Below are 24,620 nucleotides of genomic sequence, written 5' to 3' on the forward strand. Positions count from 1 at the left end.
AAATCATAAGGAATTAAAAACTTTCTTTACCAAGAAAACATTTCATTAAAAAAAAAACAATAGCAAGCGAAAGACTTTCTAGACTTTATACATGATGTCTCAAAATCATCTAATACTTTAGAGTACAAAATTCGGGACCAATCCCATACACAACTTAAACAATACTAAAAAGACATAAAAGAACATATGGGGTATTGTCCTAGAATATATGAGGACTCACCAAGTCTTCATCTTCAACACTTAGAAACCTATCAAATAGCCATGACATGTCACCATCTCTAAATCCCTACACTTTAGTCAAAAAGGGAAAGAAAGGGGTTAACACAATTAAGTACTAAGTATGGAAGCCATGCAAAAACATGCTAAAAGGGACGTTTATTGGAGAAACAAGCTTTTATGCCATTTGGTAAAACTTCATGGAAAAAAAAAATACAAGTATAAGAGTCACAATATCCAACCATAACCAACATACAAGTCATTAACCACTTTAGCACATACTCCACACATAACCCATTCCTTCACCTTAAACCATCCACCTCAAGTAACCCTTGGACAACACTTTGTGCAATGTATGGATAGCGTCCCATACCACCATCCACACTAAAGCATCATCCTAAGGCCACCAAATGTGAACTTACCACTTATCATGCTTCATATCACAAGTCATCATGCACAACTAGTATCAATGTACAACACATGAACATAATTGACAAGTAAGTCTTTTCATCATTTCTTGACCTCTATCTCAAGTTACCCAAAGCCACACTTAAGTGAAACATGAAGTGACCGCCCATACAATCTCTTCATATACACCTAAGTGTTCCTAAGGGTTACCATAGATAAAAAAATTTACCATTACAATATAACATCAATAGACCAACATTCTTTAAGAAACCATTTTTGGAGACATTCAAGCACATAAGGGGACTTTCACATAATAGTCGTTAGACTTAGGGAACTCACTTTAGTATATTCAAAGCCTACTCGTGCCATGTGTAGATAACATCTCATACTACTACCTACACGTTGTAGAACCTATCCAATAACTAGAGTGCGCATCCCACATGATGGGAATAGGCATAATCGACATAGACCATACTAGCTAGGTATGGAATCCGGAGTCTATCCTACTCCGTGGAGGTTGTTCTACTTGCCAAAGGTAGAACTAGTAAGCAACCCATGTAGGCACATGGTTTAGGGGATGTCCAAGGAAGTTCATTGTGCCTAATCTCATACTCAACTAGGCCACCTTCCTAACCACATCCACTCGGTGCTAACCTTGTTTCCCATAGAGTATTCAATCACATATGTACTTAGAGAAGGTTCCTTTTCTAGTTCAACCAACTCATAGTACCTCTTCCCAAGAAAGGCCCCATTTCTTAGTCATGGCCAATCAAGGTTCATAAGGATAGCTCATTAAATCCCCCTGGAAGGGTGCCTTAGGCCTACCGATTTTTCATTAAGGGTGCCTTAAGCCTGCCGGTCCAAGGTTCATCATTTCACACATGAGAAGGGCTACCACCATTAGGTCTACCGATTTCATGATTTTACATTTACTTAGGAAAGCTAGACTTGTGAAAGAGCACCATTTCTTAGTTTTGCCGATTCAAGTCTTGGCCTAGAATTCCTCTTTTAGCATTTATAAAAAGGGCACCATTTCTCAGTTCTGCCCATTTCACACATTCATGCATTCAAGACTTTAAGTAACAAGGAGGGACACTTTAGTCTACCAACCAAGTCACAACATTTTCATTTAAGGATACTTCATAATCCAACATCATTTCATATATACATCATGAGAAATCATACTTTAACTCACAATGCTATCCACTTTACATAGGATCATCACAAGATCACATCATACCTTCACGTATAGCTTCATATAAAACTCATTCACATCATACCTTCACATATAACTTCACATAAAACTTTACATATAGCTTCATATAGGACTTTACATATAGCCTCATTCATATATAATAATATAACAATACAATAACACTCATATAATGCCCTTCATGGCCTCAATTCACAATAATACAATATTCCAACATTATGCAACAACTTCCCCAATGCCTTCATGGCTACAATTCACAATAATACCACACAAGAACAAGATATAACACTTCCACCAAAGGTGGATTCAACCTACCAACAACAATTAATTCAATAAAGAGAGTTCAAGCTTTCTTACCATAATTCAAAGCCATAGCCAAAATCACCAAAAATCCAAGCAATCACCAATACTTCACTCATAAGGCTTACCACCCTTACTTCACCCATTATCAACAATTAATCATGAACAAACATTAAACAACACAAGAGATATCAATACAATTCACTTTACACATAATTCCATCAACTTTGAATTTATAGAAATAGACCCACTTCATAAACACATTTTGGGGTTTTGTAGAATACATGGATTCATGGAGTTTTTCATCTTAAAACATCAAATAAACATCAATAATATCATAACTTATCATTTGATATCGTTTCATGCAAGAACCCATGAGTTTGAGTAGAAATTAGGCTTTTTCACAAATTTTGGAAAAGTTGAAAACCATTTGAAATTGGCTCTAGGGTGATAGCTTGCCCTAGATAAAGAACTCTCATACCTTTACTAAGATTCCTGAAGAAATTTGATGAAGAAAACGTCTTGCATCCACAACCCTAGCTCCCACTTCTTCTTCTTCTTCTCTTCTTTCTCTCTTCTTCTCTTCTTCACTCAAGAACCCTAACTCTTACTCTTTTAAAATGGAACAAAAATTATCCACAATCAGCCTAACACAACAATATAACCTCAAAAGAAATGATTTGTGAAAAGACTTAAATGCCCTTAAATTTCCGGACGGACTCCCTGCCAACTGCCCAACTTTCAAAGGGTATAACTCGCTCATACGAACTCGGAATTGAGAAAACTTGGTGGCATTGGAAAGATCGTTCCAAGGGATTTCCAAACATAACTGGAACTACTCCTGGATCATCCTGATCTAGGAGTTATGACTGCTCAAAGTTGGCCAAAAACTCACTGATTTCCACACTTGGCCGAATTTCCAGATTCTGAATTTTTTTCCAAAAATGACTACTTCCAATTTCAAGCTTCTTCATATTCATTTTAAATTGTCGGATGTTACAAAACGGGTGCATTTTGAAGTTCAAACGAGCCCCAAAGAAGGAAAAATGTAACACCTACTAGAGTTTGTCGTAAGGATTAGAGTCGTAAAATTTGCTTCTCATACTTAGAATGAATGGTTTAGGGGTTAAATGTCAAGGTACGACTCCATGGGTGGAGCCTCATGGATCAAGGCAAAGTCAAGGAGCTGCAGACCCCTGCCCCTCCTCCAAATCTCGAGGTGTTTTGCCCCTCCCCGGACCTCGAGGCGCCTTGCCCCGAGGCCCCCCTCCCCCACACCCCCGAACCTCAACGATTTCTAATTAAATTTCAACACTCAAGACATCTAATCCTAAAAGGATGCTATATATAGTCTGGAGTTGGGCACCATCAAAGTCGTATTTCTTATCAAATGGTTGTTATCTTGAAAACTGTCAGGCAAGACTTAATTAATTACTAGGAATCTAAATGGGGAATCATGTTACTTCTTAGAATCATATAATGGTGATAATGCGTCTAATGTTGAGTTGCACGCATAGGTTGTAAAGTTGTTACAACAGTACTATCACAGACTGAATACTAAGTCTCATCAACTCGACATAGATTTCAGTTCTTCAATAATTCAACCTCAACAGGGAGATAAGAAAAAGTTCCCAGTTTCTATACTTACAGAAATAATCTTAAAAATAGAACATGCCTCCTCAAGTAACTATCAAAAATATTGATAATGTAGTGCTCCTAATATTGTCAATTCAATCAATAACATTGATGTTGATCAATTACAGTCGACTAGCACTCAAACAATCACAAGCCAATAATTATATTTCAATTGGGAAGTTAAAGAAAAGAAAATTGAAAAGGAATTGGCATATATTCACTTATATATTATAGTTACACATCAAGTTTCTTGTTGTGAAAGTGAGCAATTTCACCAAGTTCTTCCACCTTGGTAGCCAACAATTCAACCTTGTCCACCATCTCTAAAATTTGAAAAATAAAGCTAGCCAATCCAAGAGTACTTTCATTATCAGTCGAATTATTATTATTGTCTAAGTTTACAAGGAGGCTTAGCTCTTCTCTCATGCATTGTGTTATCAAACTTTTGGCACGACATCTTTTCATGTCTCTTATGCTATCTCCAAGTTCCATCAAAATTGTTGCTAGTGACAACCCTATTTTCTCGCATGGCTCTCTTATGTTGTCTCTTTCCTTTGGGGACGACTGCGTAGTATCAAAGAGAAATTATATTAGTTACGAGTAATTTAACGACAAATAAATGAAAATGAGTTGATATATGAAAGAAATAAAGTGATTAACTTGAAACAAGAAACATATGGTCATATTACATGTCTTGTAAGATCTTCGCACATATAGTAAAGAAGGGATAGCAAAGGCCTTCGCATTTCCATCCCTTATATAGATAGAGAGGAAGGCTAGAGCTTTAGATTTTTTCATATTGTCAAAGAGTTGAACGATGATTTTCTTTCGTGTTGTTAAAGATTTGAATTAAAAAAATAGACGATGAGTTTCTAATTGAATTGATCAAGTCATTTGGCTCCCCTTTCATTAGGTTACTTATTTTCTTGATTTTCTGATAGTTGATAGATGTCAACCCCATACATGGTCTTACGATTTTACAGTGACATGTGTGTTTGGTGAACACTTATTGCTTATAAATGATATTTTATCTCCATTATACATGGTCTTACGATTTTATAGTGACATGTGTTTTTGATGAACACTTGTTGCTTATAAATGATCTTTTATCTCCATTTAATGTCTCACTTAATTAATCTTTCATTACTTTCAATATCCAGAATAAATTAAAACTCACAAAATGGTTTTTTATTTGTCTTAATATTAAATATATTTCGAACTAAATTTAATTTGTCAAAACAACTAGTACTATTTGAGACTAGAGGGTGTATTTGATTTTTGTCACTTTACTCCTTTAATGGTCAATTAAATTAATTTTTTAGTCATGGTTAATTTTCTTAAACATTTTTTTTAGAGAAACTTTCACATATAACAAACATTAAAATCATATTTGTATGTTATAGCTATAGTTTGCATAATTGCGTTCCATAGCAAATTTATGTTTGTTATGGAGCTTTTGATTTGTATAATTCACTAGAAACATCCAGTTTTATACAAATTGTTCTGTTTTGTATAAATTCATTTATACATTGTAATTTGTATAATAAGATCTGTATTTGTATAATTATAAGTGTATAGGATAAAAATATATGTATTTGTATTTGTATATACACTTTTTTCTGTTTTATACAAACACAAACGGAGTTTATACATTTTATGTATAAAATGGCTAATTGTATACCAAAAATGGCTAATTGTATAACGAATCAGATGGCAAAAAAATGGGATGTTTGCTGCGAATTGTAATTAAAATAAATTATGGCTATAACATTTAATTTGAATTAATAATTTGTTATTTCATATAATTTTCCTTTTTTTTTATACTATTTTGAAAATGAAAAATAAACTATATCTTGGAGTATTTATTTTTCACCTGTCTGACTGATTTAATGCATCCTTTAAATGAGATGATCATTGCTGCAAGTTCCCTTAACACTTCTCCAATATTCAAATACTTTTCCCATGGATAAAAAAATCCAAATTTTCCATTCCAAGGTTCCCACTTTGCAAAATTTGCCTGAAATATTTCACATTTTTTAATTATTATAACAAAAATAAAATATATCCAAGATAATGGATTTCCTAGTAAGATTTTAACTTTAGTATGAGCGAGTAATTGTTGATTATTATTATTATACCAATGACTCATCACTAGACTTGCAGTGCATCACTGATTTGCATCCACTGATGTCAATTGTTGCCTTTTTTTCCTCATCATTGGCTATCATAAAATATTCCTCTAAGCACCCTGAAATTATTAATAAGAATAAACACATTAAATAAACGAGTTTAATTATTCTATAAAATATATATTATTGATCTAATTAAAAATAACTGCATGTAACTGTTTATAATAAGTTAAATTAGCAATCGAGAAAAAGATATTTTGATAGTATAAAAATTCTTTATATTGTTTTAAAACCACTAGCAATAATTAAGATACTATTAGGAAATTTTATCAAAATTATAGTATTAATTATGTAGATTTTGTCATGACTTAATTATACCATTGTATATTTGTATTTGTTCTTCTTTTTCTTTTATCTTAAGGAATTTGATAATACCAAAGGACCCATTTCTTGACGATAAAAATTATTTACTTCCTCCGTTTTAAAAAGAGTGGCCTAGTTTGACTTGATACGAAGTTTAAGAAAATTAAGAAGACTTTTGAATCTTGTGGTTCTTAAATAAAGTTATGTCAAATGTACAAAATTACCCTTTAATCTTGTGTCCTTAAACATGTCATGTGGAAATGTGAAATTAAAATGTTACCAAAAAAAGAAAAAAGTCAATCTATTTGAAACATACTAAAAAGAAAAGCGAGTCATTCTTTTTTAAACAGAGGGAGTACTTTTTTTTTTGAAATATTTTGTTTTATTTTATTTGAAAGTTAGTGTTTTGTCGTAAAAAGTCCAAATTCAATTTTGAAGTTATATTTCAAATTTAGAAAATAACTTATAACTTATTTTCCGACTCACTTTTCACTTTTAAAGTACTACATTGAAGCATGAACATTGTTTCAAATATATCAACTCCAACTCTATTTATTCCAAAAAAGAGTGAAAAATATTTGAAATCTACTACGAAACACCTACTAAAGTTGGATATAAATTGTCCATGTTTCTTTTAAGTAAACTTAATTATTATTATTACCTTGGATAGAAGTGGCAAGTTTATCAAACTTAGTTGCAGTGGAGAAATGAAGTTCATCACCAGCCCAAATGGGATATATGAAACTTGTAAATACGCAAACAGCAAAGCCCATCACAATGTTGGACAGTCTCTCTCCAGCCAACTTCATTATTTTGTCTGCTCTAACACCTGATACTACTACTAAACTGAATGTTAATATAAATATCAAAACTCCATAGTCATATTTCTTCTTCACACTTGGTATCAACCTCGAGTATGTTGCACCAACACCTGTTCCATCATACAACGTAACAGTCATTCTCTATAACAACATTTAATTATAACCGTAAGTTTTTTTCTTTAAATGACCTTTATGTTATGTTATATGATATATGTTCTCAATAATAACATTTCTTCCATATAGCAGTAAAAAAAAAAAAATAGAGAGGTTAACTAGACTCATTGACTGTATTACTGTTGTTATATTCCTTTATTATTATTGTAGGTTATCTTAGTAATGGCGGCGCCAGGATTTTCATTCATTACGATGGTTTAAAATATGAAAAAGTAGACATACAAAGAAGTTGGAAGGGAGTTCAACATCTACTATATATACGTAAACTATAATTTATATTTTACGTATATATATAATTAAGCAGTGTAATTTTTTGTCTGTATGAGGCGAAAGTATCACGTACGATTCTCCAAAAAGGGAGTAGCTACCTAGTGAATCAAGCTTCGACCAAGCACCAACACCTGTTTCATCATACAACGTAACAGTCATTCTCTATAACAACATTTAATTATAAACCATCAAGTTTTTTTCTCGAAATGACTTTTTATGTTATGTTATGTTATATGAGATGATGTATGTTCTCAATAATAACATTCCGATATAGCAGTAAGAAAAAATATCCGGACAAACAATGTCATTATAGAGAGGTAACTTTGACTCATTGACTGTATTACCATTGTTATATTCCTTTATTATTATTGCAAGTTATTTAAGTAGTGGCAGAGCCAGAAATTTCATTAATTACGGGGATTCAAAATATGAAAAAGTAGACACACAAAGAAGTTGGAAGGCAGTTCAACTTCTACTATATATACATAAAATAGAATTTTAACCATATATATAAGCAGTGTAATTTTCTATCCAGATGAGGCGAAAGTCTCACGTACTAGCTTCGCCCTTGGTTAATTTTTTGGTAATTACTAATCTTACTTATTAGGGTCAGTTATATGTAATTATTGTTCAGGTGATGGACCTGATAGATAACCACATATAACTGTTCAAAATAAGTGAAATTAGTAATCTGAAAAATAAAGCGGACTTAACCTAGCTAAAATAGTGTTGAGGTCATGAAAGTATTGTTAATTACCAATGATAATGACAGAGATGCCAACAACTAAGGCACCACCATTTTCACCACTTTCACCAGCTAAGATTGCAGCCAAACATCCCAATCCTCCGCCCAATACGGTGCCAATCACTCGGTTTATCCCTTTTCTTAGTGTAGCACCTACTCGGACAATGTGTTACACTATCAGATAAATTTAACTTATATATACAGATAGTAGTATAAACAATTTTTTACACTATCAAAACAAACCTGTGAAGAATTCAAAGACGACAACCACAGTTATAATAGCCCACATAGCATTTTGTCCTACTTTTGGAATAGAGGATCAAGCAAGTACAAAAGTGATACCAATACTAAAGCAATACCAACTTTGACACTATGTATAACTTTCTTGATATCCAATTTGGCTATTATTTCCTTGAGAAATGAGACAATATCAATAAAGGGAAGTTTGGTTTTGTGTAATTTGTTTTGGTCATGTTGAGAAATAATAATAATATTTTCTTCATTTGGAACAGGTTCAACGTTAGAACTCATGATGATGACTTTAATTTGATCTTAATTATATTTCTTCCAAATGTTGTGGAGAATGGAATAAATAGTTGGAGAAGGAATTAATCATATAACTTAGAAGATAATAATATTGTCTATTTATAGAACTAGTTATAATGCAGGTCTGATGTGGACACTAGTAAAATGTGGTGCACGCTTGTTTGGCCAAATTACTAAGACAGGTATCAAATACTATGAAATTTCCATGTTATCCAATTTCTAGTACTTTCTAGAATTTAAAATTGTGCGACCAATTTATTTAAAAGTTTTATCTTTTAAAGTGAACATATAAATATTTGATTTTTGCTTTTTCATTTTGAATCCCAAATGTTATTTGATATTATGTTGAATTGTGAAACCAAATTATTTAAATCGTTAAAAAGAACACAATTTTAATGTTTGGTTCCAAAATAATTTAATTCGAACATTTTTCGTTTTACTCTTAATGATACGTAGAAATAAATTATATGTTTAAGGTTATAATATTAAAAAAAATAAAAATAATAATAATAATAATAAATAAATAATATATATATATATATATATAAAAGATTACAAAATTTATTTATTTTAATAGATTTTTAAATTTTGTGTTCAGTCAAAACTAAAACACAGAAAAAAGAATCAAAGGAGTAGTTAATAATATTACATCTCTAATATTTTACAAAGTGTAAGGATATATATGCAGTGGCTAAGACAAAAGTTTCACTAAGAGGTTTAAAATTTGAATAAATAGATACAAAAATCAGTCGACGAGGAATTCGGTATTTACTATATACCCAAAAATATTTAAATTAACATATCTAAATAGTACTAATATTATGTAGGCATTTGGCCATGCGATACCATATCACGATATGGTATCATGAGATGGAATCAGCGTTTGGACATGCGATTTTATGCCGATTCCATATCATGAGATGTGATTCCATATCCTCTAAAAACCATGATATGAATTCTATGGGAATTCCATATCATGATTTGAGATATTTTTATACAAAAATTGATCCACGAGTTTATATTTTGTTGAAACAACCCCACATTTATATCTACTAACCATTTATTTCATATGTAAATAAAATTAATAATCATATCATTACTTTTTAAAATTTATTATTCTCACCAACATATAGTCACTTTAACTCACACCAACCGATTGTTGAGTAATAAATTTGTTTTGTTCATTTACTCCAACACTTAATTTATTACTTCTACCATTTTGTACTTATTATAACTATAGTTATATCTATTTAAGCATGGAGTGAAAGCCAATCTCTTCATTTACTCTAATAAATTGATCTGAAAGTTAGGTTGGATAGGCTTTGGGTTTTTTTCTAACCATCATTGCACGAAATGATAGTCAACGCTCGGCAAGTGAAACTTTTCAACATTCACTTGAAACAATTAACCTGCATGTTAAAATTTGACAAAGAAAGTTCAATTTTAATTTGTTGATTGTTACTATATAGATCCGTCCTGAGGTTCCAAGTTGGAGTGTTTTTAGCTGAAGAAATATCTCCTATCGTGGTAGTCGTTGAAATATCCTAATTATATATATAATTAATGTATATTAAATGAACATATAATTTGTATATAATATACTTACTTATTGCACACAAATTATACCAACTAAAATTTGTAAACCATAAAGTTTTAGGTTATTTGTTACTATGGATTGTAATTTGTTGGGACTTGGGTTGTTGTCTGGTGTAAAAATTCTATTTTTTGAAGTGGTATTGTCTGAATATTGCTCGAGAAGTATATATATGGGTCATCGCATGAATGTTCTTATTTTGGGGTGGTTATTAATTTTTGCCTCTCAAAATGATGATCTTTAATTTTCGTCTTTTGGTACTTTAACGGATCAAAAAGTGGTTGAAAATACTTTTGGCATAAAGTAAAATACAAAAAATTATACTATTGCAAGACATAAGTTTAGTTTCAGAATATCAAGCCTTAAGAAATTCATAACTCATTAATTATGCTTAATTCCTACGTCCGAACTTATATCAATAGAGGCATAAGTTATGATGATTCAGAATGGACAAAGTTATGCCTTTATAGATGTAACTTATTTCTACAGAATTATTACTCTTATTTTAAGCTCTTTAAACATATAGTGCAAATTTCATGTTTGGTTGATCAAAATGTTTGGTAAGAAAACAAGTTCCATAAAAATGAGGAGAATGACGTCTATAAGTAGGGAAAACAAGTTGCATAAGTGACATTTCAAATTTGTTGTCTTCTCTCACCCTCCCATTCTCATAATCCCCACCCTTGACCATCCCACCCCCTCCACCATCGAACCCCACTTTCCGTTTCATCTCGTCTCCCTAGTGTTTTGCTAGATAACATATAAATGTAAGATACTAGAATACTATTTTCTTATTTCCTTATCAATTACTTAAAATATAAGTTCAAAAAATTCATTTATTTTCAAAAAAAAATATTTTTTTTATAAATCATTTTTCATAGAAAACATCTTCCTTCATACTAAACACAAGAGTTAAAAAAAAAAAGGGATGGTTAGTTTGAAGTAGTGGGAATTGATATTTTGATAAGATGATCTCTTGACTAATTGGAAAAAGTAGTATAATATGGTGCGTTGCTTGTTATAATGTTAGGGCCACTACAATTTGTCCATTATTATTCAGTTTATTGTCTGTTGGATTCTTAATAAAAACCCTTTTTTTTTTCTTTCCTACTTAGTTTGCTATTTTATATTTTCAGATATTCTCGTCTCTCAAAAAAATATTATATATATCCACCCACCTAATTTTTGCCAAAGCATATATAATAGCATTCACGTCCACTAATTATTATTCCCTCTGTTTAAAAAAGAATGACTCACTTTCCTTTTTAGTCTATTTCAAAAAGAATGTCCTCTTTCTTCTTTTGGTAACATTTTAATTTCAACTTTCCACGTGACATGTTTAAGGCCACATGATTAAAGGACAATTTTGTACATTTGACATAACTTTAGTTTAGGACCACAAAATTCAAAAGTCTTTTTTATTTTCTTAAACTCCATACCGAATCAAATTAGGCCACTCTTTTTAAAACGGAGGGAATACTTAAGTAAAAGATCAAAAAATATTAAAATATTATTTTATTTATATTACAACGCTTTACAAAAATAAGACAATGCCTGGGGCCTTCAAAAATTGGAGGCCTCAAATTTTGGCGAAGAACAAATTATATGTTAATTGTTTTTGTAACAAGGCAAATTTTGATATGTGTTTACGATAAATCGCTATAGTATTTACAATTTATAGTTATTTATAGCAAATTTTCTTTTCTCTCTCCCTCTTTCCCTTGCCTTTCTCCTTCCACTGCCCCCTCTCTCTCTCCTGTCAATAAAAAGAAATTCATTTAAATGTATTATGTATTAATTGTATTTGAAAAATTATTTTTGTATTTTGTCTCAACTATATTTATATTCTTTATCAATTGTATTTGTGATTCATACGAATACAATATGCATTCATCCTCTTCGTCAAATGTATTATGTATCAATTGTATTATATTGTATGTTGTATCATGATGTATTGTATTATGTATCAATTGTATTTGTGATACAATGAATACAAAATGTATTCATCCTCTCTTCCCTCTCTCGATCTCGCTTGCCCCTCTCCTCCCTCTCTCGATCTCGCTCGCCTCTCTCCTCACTCTCACGATCTTGCTCGCCCCTCTCCTCCCTCTCTTGATCTCGCTCGCCTCTCTCCTCACTCTCACGATCTTGCTCGCCTCTCTCCTCACTCTCACGATCTCGCTCGCCTCTCTCCTTCCTCTCTCGATCTCGCTCGCCTCTCTCCTCTCTCTCACGATCTTGCTCACCCCTCTCCTCTCTCTCTCTCTCTCGATCTCACTCGCATCTCTCCTCCCTAATGTGTATTCATTTTGATACAAATCAGTTTATATATTTTCTTCTCCGAAACATGCGAAAAAATACAACAAATACAAATGCATAGCAAATCAAAGTGTACCTACTAATTAGTGAAATTGTAGCTAAGAAATCCTATTTAAGGTCTAAAAAATCATATTCTTTTATTTTCCTTCACCCCATTCAAATAAAAGAAATCAAGAAAACATTGTTTTGCCTTCTTACCTTCTCTTGGTAACACTCACATTTGTTTCAATTCCTTTTGTACTCTTTTTGTTTGAATCTTTGATAAATTAGAGTAATACTTTATCGAAAATATGAATCAATCTTCTAAAAGTGTTGAATAAAATGAATTGCATATTCTCTTTTTTATTCCTTTTAAAATTTTCAAGCATTAGAAACATATTAAAATATGGTGTATCAAGTTATCAACTTCTTGAATCAGATTCTATCTCTTATCTTTATTTTAAAATTTTCAACTTATTACTTATTGAATTATGTTAACAATTCACATAATGATTGTCTAAAAAAATGAATGTTTTTCAACATTGAGTTGATAAAATCTTGTATAAAACTAATAATTAAAAGAAAAGTTATTCGAACAAATCATTTAGAATAAAAAATATTAAGTAATAATTAACATTTAAAAAATTAGAAAAATAAATTTTAAATAAATACATATGAATTTTTTTTTAGATTTTAGGCCTCTAATTGAAATTTCGCCTCTTAGGTCTAAAACAAGTGAAAAACACACAACTTACTGCCATTAATATACCAAATTCAGTTCAAAACTTCAAATACAATAGGTTACATTACCAGTAGAGGTGGATTTTAAGATTTTAATTTAACAAGTTCGACTTAAAATCTTATCAATGAGCCATCAAATTTTTGAAATTATGAATTTGAATTTAATTAATTATTTGCTTGTACTCAATATCTGTAACGACCTGATTCCGTCGTTACGGAAAAGTCAATGAAAAAAGAATTGGGGCCAGAAAACTTTTTCGTAGTAACTTGGAATTTTCCAACCTAGATGAGTAACATTTAACTTTGAAGTGGTTATTTTTTTATGCTTTGAAAAGTCACTCTAATATAAAACAGGTCAATACTACACTTGCAGAAAATACTACTGAATGTAGAGACTGAATTTTGAATTTTATGCTCTGAAATTACAAATAATTAAATCCATTTAATTTATTAGCAAAGTATATCAATTCCCGCACCATCAAACTCCCGTAGTAATTAAGAATTGGAGTTATTGGACATAGGAAAAAGGCAATATGCTTGATAACACTATTCTTACAATGAAAGATCTAACATAATGTGACTAAAAATATTACACTATTGCCATGAATTAGCACCATTTATCAATGTCAATTGATACAAAAATGAAAATTTTGGTCCGTAATCTTGTTACTTTTATGTTAATGAATGAAAGTCAGCACTAAAGAGACATATTTATCTTAGAGAATTAGATTTTCTATAAGGTAAAAAAAAATCCTCTATAGCAACTTTCAATATGGGAATAATATGGAAAGTGATTTACCTTATCATTTTTCTTCGGACAATCTCATGGATAAGGTAAATCACTGACATTGACAAATGGACCAATGACTTGTTATATATTGACTTATTGTTGTGAACATGATCATGAACTGTAATGACCCTAACGGTCATTTTTGGAAATTTTCATAAAATGACCGTTTTACCCCTCCCGATAGTTGCCCAGAGTTCTAATTGTTGTATTTTCGAAGTTGGTTTGAAGGAAAATTGATGAAAAGTTGAGTTTTTGGAAAGTTGAGTTTTTAAGAGTTAAAGTTTGGTTAAAAATGCTATTTCGAGTCATTTGGAGTTTCGAGACTCGAATCGGATTTCCGTTGATTCTAGCAGTTTTAGAATGTCGAAACGGGTCTATGAGAATTTACGGAGTCGAATTTGGAGTTAAAACGAAGATTTGAGGTCCTAAGTTGCAAAAATTGTGAAATTTTGATCAAGAGTTGACTTTGGTCAACAAACGAGGTTCGGGTGCTCGAAATGGAATTCCGACGGCACTGTTGGATTCAGGGGGTGATTCTAAGTCTAGAATGAGTCTTGGTTGAATTTTAGAGGCCCCGAGTGCGTTTCGAGTTTTTGAGCCTAAAGTTAGTTTTTGACGCCTTATCGGATACCGGGTCAAGGAGACCTCGAATTCAAATTCCGACGATTTAATTGAGTCCGAAATGTCATTTTCAAGCTAGTAGCATATTTGGTTTGTGTTCAGGAAGTGCCAAATGAGTTTTTGGTGAGCTTTTAAGCTTCTTGGATGCTTTGACACTATTTCAACAAATTGTGGCAACTAAAGGGTTCATTATTAGTTTTAAAGGTCGAAAAATTATTCTGAAGGTTCTGAAATTTTGAGCATGAATTATAGGATTTATCTGCAAATTTTGGTGCATTTTCGCTAACCTGAGATTGGACTTTTATTGCAAATAAGAAATAATTGTTTATCGAGTAGAAATGATATTTGACTGGGCAAACGAGCATGAAATTGAGCTCCGATTGAACGAGCAGGTCGGTATCATTATTTAAGACATTTACAAAAAAGAATCGGGTCATTTCACTGTCGTATGAGGAAATTACGACCTTTTTAGTGAAAGATTAACTGCTGTTTTTCTGATGCATAACAGCCATGTACTGTTATAAAAATCTCAGACTGTGTTCATTTGGTATTTTGAGCATATCGGGAGTTCTAGAGATCGGAATGGAGTGATTCTTACGGGTTTCTTCTTGAATTAATATGAGGGTTAGTATTCAATCTTCAATTCGATATTTTCTCATAACTTCTTTATCTGGTTTTTTTTCCTATCCGTAAATCTCTTGAGAAAAATTGGGGTTTTATCGATTTGGACTCCCTTTTTGATGAAAAAGGTATATTTATGATCCTTATGTTATGGGTAAACTGATTTTAACATAAAATTATTGATTCATCGATTATTTTCATCATATTAACCGCGTACAGTTTGGACTTTCCCGGTAAAGTTAAAGTTTGATAAATTGAGAATTTCAAGGTCGATCTTAACTCCGTTTTTGATGAAATTTCATATTTGAACTTATCTAAGCATGGGTAAGATGTTTTTCAAGAGATATTTCATTTTCGAGTCGGGGTTTCGGATCCGAATATTTTAGGCTTCTTCAAGAACGCGGATTTTCCTTCAAATTGAGTTTGTGAATTGATTTCAACTCTGTTTTCAAATTGGTTTTCACCATTAGCTTCCAAATACTTTAAGGATCATTTTACATCAAAAATTTCCAGATTTGGGTATCGTTTTCCAGTATGAGTCTTTTGGACCGTTTTGCCCTTTTTCCCTAAATTTCTTGATTTTGGTGTCATTGGACTCGAATTGTGATTGTGAATAATTGTTTGAATAGATTATCGTGATCCGGATTATACTCGGAAAGGGCTCAAGTCAAGTAACTTTTGGAGTTCGTTTTAAGGCAAGTGGCTTCCAAACTTTGTAAAACTCTTAGACTACGCATGACTACTTTCCTAATTGTGTTGGGGAGTAATGGGGATTGAGGATGGGTTTTATTTGTTGATTGAAATTGTTGTAAATGAAAGATGGGGAATAAAACGAGCTAAATGTGTTATATGTGACTTGAATTTGTTGAATAAGTCATGTGATAACTGATATTGAGGGGATAGAAGAGCATGAGTAGGCTATGATTGATACAGACATTGATGTTGAGACAAATGATGTGTAATACTATGATGTGGTCGTGATATGGTTGTGATTGAGACAGGTGATGTGTAATACTATGATGTGGCCGTGATATGGTTGTGATTGAGACAGGTGATGTGTAATACTATGATGTGGTCGTGATATGGTTGTGATTGAGACAGGTGATGTGTAATACTATGATGTGGCCGTGATATGGTTGTGATTGAGACATGTGATATGTAATACTATGATGTGGTCGTGATATGGTTGTGATTGAGACAGGTGATGTGTAATACTATGATGTGGTCGTGATATGGTTGTGATTGAGACAGATGATGTGTAATACTATGATGTGATCGTGATATGATTGTGATTGATGACATGCGCATATTCATTATTCATCCCATGTGTGAACTATCTGTTACATGAGTTCTGAGACACTGATATGAGGATGGATGGATATGAGACACAGTTAAGACTAGCTCCGGCTAGAGATATATGAGATGGAGTAGCTCCGGCTAGCGATTTGGATGCCGATGGGATCTGGTTCCAGCGGTGATTCATGGTCCATGTGTGGCCCCCATGGGTTCTGATTTGAGTATTCAGCGTGGACTGATTACGTCAACAGATGTGTATCGTAGGACAGACATGCATCACGACTACATGACATCATTATTGTATTTTGCATCGCATTTGCCTTATCTTTGTCTGTGATGTGTGGATTGTATCGGTTTACCCTTCTTATGTGGAATTTGATCTACTTGCTCTTATTTGTTGATCTGAGGTTGATGAGGATATACTGTTGGTTCTGGCTGTTGATTATGATCTGTTTAGTATAGGTTGGTTGGTTTGCTGCTAGATTGAAGTTTCGGTGGTTCGGTTGGGATTGAAATGAGTTGTTTGTAGCTGCTAGTTTTGCTTAGTTTAGAGTTACTTGCGAGTACCTGTGGTTTTCGGTACTCACCCTTGCTTCTACACAATTGTGTAGGTTGACAACTCTCTCAGATTCGGCTTAGTATTTTCTTTAGCAGATTGAGCTTCGGGACATACTCGAGAGGTAGCGGTTCATTCCAAACGTGCCCTTGAGTTATCTTTACTTTCAGTTTTGTTCTATTCGAGAACTATACTCTGAGACTTGTATATTTTTATTCGAATTATGTATTTAGAGGTTTGTACATGTGACAACCGAATTCTGGGTAGTGTTGAGTCTTAATTAAAGTCTTCCACTTATTTATTATCTTTTATTCTCGTATTTCTACTTCTCTATCGTTGTGGTTGGGTTAGGCTGACGTGTCCGGTGGGAAATGGACACGTGCCATCACATCCGAATTTGGGGTGTGACATGAACTATGACTTATGACTTCTCAAATAGTTTTACTTAGTGTAAGTGGGGGTATGTGACTTCATTCTTGCATTGCACAAATGGTAAGAGTGGTTATGGTGTGGATTCTCTTATTGAAGCTTGTGAAATTGTACGTTGCTCGTAAATGATAATTGATATTGTATATGTTCTTTGTATACATGCTTATGATATTGTAATGACTTACATATGTTTCACTTAGTAGGATAGCCGCGTGATCATACCAGTACACGGTGGTTGTGTACTGATACTGCACTTGCTCTTATTTTTGTTGAGTACAGGGCATCTTACGGCAGCTATTGATGTACCTCAGCTATGTGACTATTGAGCGTGATCAGATTCAAGGGTGAATCAGTTCTTTCAGGCTTCTATGGATCCCTCTTGTTTAAGTCCTCTCTTTTGGACTCAGACTATTGGTTAAGTTGTTGTTTAGTTTCGGGGTTGTACCACTTGTTCTTAGACTTGTCGTTAGTAGAGTTTTGATACATTGACTTTCAGGTTCTAGGCTTTATTCTTCCGCAATAGTTGTTAATTGTTTGTTAAACCTTTGAAGTTTATGGGAACTTCGCTATTTAGTTTATTTAATCTGCTTCCGTAGTTTAAATTGTTTAATTGGGCTGTAGTAATGGTTCTCCCACCGGAGAGTTAGTGTAGGTGCCACTCACGACGGTTTGGGTCGTGACAATATCAAAAATACCAAACTCATATAATAGATTTTGGCCTATTTTTCTTTTTTGTCAAATTTATAATTTTAACTTTTCACGTGATATTTCAATATATGTTAAATTTAAAATTATAAAATTTAATTTTTTTATTTTCGTAACTTCGCATCAAGTAATCCAATCTATGACGACGAAAGTGTATTATTTCCACCACTAGCATCACAATATATACTATATACTATATTTGGTTTGTACTTGGTCCGTACTCTTTGTGCCCCACTTGCTACTACTTGCAAAAATCGAGATGATAATTGATATCCACCCTGGTTCGCAGAAAATGAATGGACAGGAGTAGAGAGGACAAAGAACCCATATCTCCATTTATCATACAAAAGATGGATTTTGATGTGATCATCACTCTTATTGACCAAATATTGTAATATAATATATTATCACTTTACATGATTTCACATTATATAATAAGTACATAATAATAATAATAGTGTTTCCTAGTCTTTTAAAAAAAAAAATATTATTTGATATTCGATATTCGATATTCGATATTCGTATGAATTTATGTTCGAAAGTTTCATATTGAAAAATAAAGTACTCTCTAATAAAGGTGACTCTGTATTGAGAGAGACTCAAATCAAATTCAATATTTCATCTCTTCCTTTTAACAGGTCCTTTCACTACATCAATATTATAGTTTTTTTTTTAATTAAGAAAATACATTTGTTTTAGAATCTAATACGATTAAGAAAAGGGGCAAATTCTAATAAATCTTACCTTGTCTTGATTTTTCTAGTAAAATAATATTTTATTGCTGCTGCTTGTCATGATTTTAAAATAAGGCTAAATATATTATGACCTAAAATGATTTGAAAGATGTCATTTATAAAGATGCAAATATAAGAATGTTGAGGATACAATTCATTATTCATCTCCATATGTAGTACTCTGGACAATATCTTCATTATATTATTATTAAATTAGTTGTAACTTGATTTGAAATTTTCTTCAATATCATTAATTAAATCGTTGGTTCTGATATCACTTGTTGAAATCAAAATAATATGGTATTATGAAGAAGTTAATAATTGTAAATATTGATGACTTGAAATCAGTTGACAAAGAAAATTAAGTTTAACAAACATAAGTAATATTTAATATAATTTGGTCAAATAATCTATGTTTTGAAAACAAATACAAAAATCATAAAACTTATTGAGAGAAAAAATCTCTCCCCTAAACATTTAACGATTATATTGTGAATACTATTATGTTCTTTAGTGAAAATAAAGATGATAGATATAAAAGAGTTCTTTTGTACAAAGAAAATGTTTCTAAATTAAAACATAATCATAATAAAATCCAAAAATAGAAAATTCACAACAAATTCTAACAAAAAAAATTTATTTTACACATATATTAAATTGCAAATATTACTAGCAATACCAACTGACTCATTAAGTTCATTAAAAAAGAAATCGCTATCTATCTATCAAAAATAATTCCATCCTTAAAATTCAAACTCAAAACATCACATTAAAAGGAATGAGAAAAGACATTAAAAGACACCTGGAGTTGTCCTGAATTTTTAAAAAGACACATGAAGTTTGTTGGCGTCCTATTACCCCATGAAACTATTTCAAATCGCAACAATTAAACACTTCTGACCCATTTTCACAACAGTCGTGTTCTCACATCTAGAAAGCGTGTGGAGGAGTAAAAATACACCCCCAAACCAGTGTAAAAATGCCATGCGGCACTGACAATTTGAGTTTTCTTCTTTATTAAAATACCTACTTCCCATCTTCTCCAAAACCTCCATTGATATATGTTGAAGAGCTTTCTATCTACAACCACACAAAAAAATTCTTCATTCTCAATGAAATTTTCATTTAGCTTTACTAGCTTCAATTTCTTCTTTTTTTATTTTATTTTAAAGTTATGAGATTAACGAATTTGTAAATCCTGAAAGTTTTTTATTTTATTTTAAAGTTATGAGATTAACGAATTTGTAAATCCTGAAAGTGCAATTGCAAACAAATTTCAAAACTAGATCAGTGAAGAATCATTCAAACTCAAATCAGTCCTAAACTAACACTACATACACATGAATAATAGATAGCACAAGAAGAAAATAACAACAAATCACTATAAAAATGATTTTTCAAAAAATCACTACTATATATATAAAATATTTTTTAACCAAAATTTGCATTCAAATCAAGAAGCAATTAACATGTGAGCCTTCACTTCTTCGTTTTGACTCCATAATTCAAGAAATTATCACTGCAAAACTAATTTATTGTGACTATTGGAATGCTTAGGATTTTGATCATCAAAGAGAGAGAGTATAGTGAAAATTTGAAAGGGGTTTAGGGTTAAATGGAGTGGGTCATGATTAAAATGTGAATTGGTCAAGATTTTATCCAATTTTTACTAAATGGGTTGAAAAAAATATGTAATTATATTATTAAATGGGGTGAGACTCACGCACATGCATTGAGAATGCAGATTGTGTAAAAAGTGTGCATGTATTGTAATTTTGAAATGTTTTGTTTGGTAATAGAACGCCCGCAAAATTAAGGTGTCTTTTTAAAAATTCGGGACAACTTCAGGTGTCACTTTATGTCTTTTCTGAAAAAGAATTTCATTTCTATCGGTTCCCCCACATTCTTTTGATGTGTTGCTAACTGTTTATAATATGCATGAATAGATAGTTTAAGATCAAGTAAATAACCTTTTAGAACTTATTAAGCTACACTAAACTTATAAAATTCTAATACATTTTTGTTTATTTATTTATTTTATGGAAGATGCGTAACCAAAAAAGACACTGGTTTGAAGATGCACCACACGCATAGAACACGGCAAAATCAAGAAAAATAATTAAAAGGAATTAGGTAATACCAAAAAGAAAAAAAAATGTTTTTGTTTTCTTGACACTTTTTGGCTAGTGATTGATTGTACCCACTTTGTTTTTCTTTTTATAAAAAACAAAAGTATTGGTATTTATCATATGAATAACTCTCAATATATGTATATATATATATATATAATATGACCGTGCTAAGCACGGGCTCAACGAATTTAGCTTCCTTGTATTAGCGTAGCATTTATTCTTACACTTGATAAATATAGAATAAATGAAATTTCATAAATTTAAACTTACAAAATGATAGAAATATTGAGACAACACATAACAAACACTACTTGATAAGAAAAATAAACTTTTAACTTTAACTTAATTTCAAAAGATAACTCATACGGAGAGAATTATTCACGATCATAACAAAATCAAGTCCCTCATCCACAACCAACCGGGGAAACTTCATATGACACGAGATACTTCATTGTTATACTATAAAGTAAGATTACAATAATACTTTCCATTCAAATTGAATAATCTATAAATTTACAAGTGTTGACAATATTAGCAAATTGTAATATGAGGCTCGTAGGGAAAAGGAAGCGGGTTATGGTTAATTTGAAAAGGGAAAAATATATCAAACTGCAAGGCTCTTCAATTTGAATGAGGTAGGTCAAAACATTAAGGTTATATCAAGCATTGAGGTCTCATTAACTATGATCATCCATACTGCCCAACTGTTTTTAAAAAAAACTTGAAATTTAACATCTCCAGTAGTTAATCAAACCTAATTAACTATGCACTGCTCTGTCACCAAATACCCATTGAACACTTGTTCCATGGCTTATCTCAGTTCTCTTCTAATAGAAGAGGAAGTGTAAAGTTCGTAGGTTGTTATTCTCATGCTCTTCCAATCACATGAGATGTAGAAACCCATTACGTTTAATCAACATATGGTTTATGTTCAATGTGTTTTATGCCTTTCTTAACGAAAGGGGTAATAACGTAATTTTATCAATAAATGGAAAGAGACTGAAACTTACATATAAATTACATTTGTTGAAAGCGTTTTATGTCTTTCTTTCTCGGCTCAATTAATGTTGAGTATAAAATGAAAAAATAATTATCTTTTATCGATTTGATAAAAGTAATAAATATATTTAAAAAAATGTAGACAAATATAATTAAACGGAAAGGGTAATAACATTATTTCAACAATAAATGGAAGAGACTTAAACTTACACATAATTCGAATTCTTTGAATGTGTTTTATGCCTATATTAATGGAAAGGGTAATAATGTAATTTCTCATTGAATTGGAAGAAACTAAAACTTACACATAAATTACATTCGTTGAATGCGTTTTATGCCTTTCTTTATCAGCTCAATTAATGTTGAGTATAAAATAAAATAAAAAAATATCTTTTTTCTTTATGATAAAAGTAATAAATAAAAGAAATATATATATTTTAAAAATATTGGACAAATAAAATTAAACGAAAGGATAATACATAATTTCAACATTAAAAATCGTGTCTTAGAGTTTCATCTTCTCTCTAATACTCCTGATAAGGCGAGAACAACTAAAATCCTCCCTTTGGCTTCTTAAAACTAAATGTTGATGGTGTGTTCAACTGACAGGTGAGGGAGATGACATTGGAAGAGTCATAAGGAAAAAAAATAAGTTGGTGCCTCGGATGTGCTCTCTCTTTTGGTCTGATAGTTGTCTTACTTTTTCTTGTGTGATTTCTATATTGAACTGGCACTCTGCTTCCCAAAAGATGACTCATCCAAAGTTTGCAAGATTCAAATAGCTTTAATTCATGTATGTACTATCCATTCTATTTGAAACTTCTTGATCCTCCTCCTTGTCATCCAAAGCAGGAAAGAGTTATACTAGTCCCTTGTTATTATGTTTTGTTTTGTTGGCCTTATCACTACAAAAAATCGTCAAATTGTTAATAGATGTTGGGAAGAGACTACAAGTTATTGTTGACATGCCTTCTTTTCTTTCAAACTTTAATGTTTTGTATCTTTTTTAGTAAATACTTTTGAGATTTTATGGTACTCTTTAAGAGTTTATTCTTTGTTTTTAAACTGACATAAGTTTTTCTTATAGATCAAGATTTGAATATGAAGAATAATCATTCAACAATGTACGGAGCAAGTTGAAGTTCAAGAGCTAGGGATTTTACTTTAGTTAGGGGTGGTTTAAATTAAAGACAATGTCTTATTATTTACTTTTTGCAATTTTTTCTCTTTTTAGGAGTTGATAAAGATATATTATGCTACTTCAATATGATATATATTTCTTTATTAGTTTTTGTATTGACCATGAAATTTAATATAATGAATTAAATTATTTAGTTTATTTTGAGTGTTTCTGTATTCATTGTATAAAATTTTGTAAAACAACAAATGAAATTTTCTTTTAAACTCTTTTATAATTGGCTTCTTAAATTTTTTGAATAAACAACAATTAGCGACAAAAATGTGGTCGTTAATAGTATTGGTATTGAAATTAGAATATAATTAATGAAAGAACAATTGGTCGGTAAAAAACATGTACTAAGGGCAAATCCGGTCGTTAAACTGCCATATAACGACCGAATTTTAATTGTCGTTAAAACACTTTAACGACCGGATGTTAATTTGTCGTTAAGTTTTAACGTCCGGACATTTAACCAGCGACGACCAATTTATTACGGTCGTTAGTGACTTGTAGCGACCGGATTTGGATCTTTAACGACCATATTTCCCTTCGTTAAAGACTATTTTCCTGTAGTGTCAATTAATGTTGAGTATAAAATGAAAAAAAAAATTATCTTTATCAATATGATAAAAGTAATAAATAAAAAAAAAAATATATTTCAAAAATTGTTGACAAATAAAATTAAACGGAAGGGATAATAACGTAATTTTATTAATAAATGGGAAGAGCCTGAAAATTACACAAATCGCATTCGTTGAATGGGTTTTATGCCTTTTTAATGGAAAGGGTAGTAACGTAATTTCATCAATAAATGGGAAGAGACTGAACCTACATATAAATCGCATTCGTTAAATGCGTTTTATGTCTTTCTTTCTCAGCTCAATTAATGTTGAGTATACAATGAAAAAAAATAATTATTTTTTTTCTCGATATGATAAAAGTAATAAATAAAATAAGTAAATATAATTTAAAAATATTGGACGAATAAAATTAAACAGAAAGGGTAATAACGTTATTTCAACAATAAATGGAAAAGACTGAAACTTATACATAAAACATTCGTTGAATGCGTTTTATGCCTTTCTTTCCAAGCTCAATTAATGT

At 31.3% G+C, this 24,620-nt stretch overlaps 1 pseudogene; it reads right to left on the reverse strand.

Moving 5' to 3' along the window:
• Nucleotides 1-4,006: 4,006 nt before the first annotated feature.
• Nucleotides 4,007-8,805, reverse strand: LOC125818782 (aluminum-activated malate transporter 14-like; annotated as a pseudogene).
• Between the last annotated feature and the right edge of the window lie 15,815 nt (nt 8,806-24,620).

Source organism: Solanum verrucosum, unplaced genomic scaffold (genome assembly GCF_900185275.1).
Source record: "Solanum verrucosum unplaced genomic scaffold, falcon-dt-bn FXZP01000267.1, whole genome shotgun sequence".
Taxonomy (NCBI): domain Eukaryota; kingdom Viridiplantae; phylum Streptophyta; class Magnoliopsida; order Solanales; family Solanaceae; genus Solanum; species Solanum verrucosum.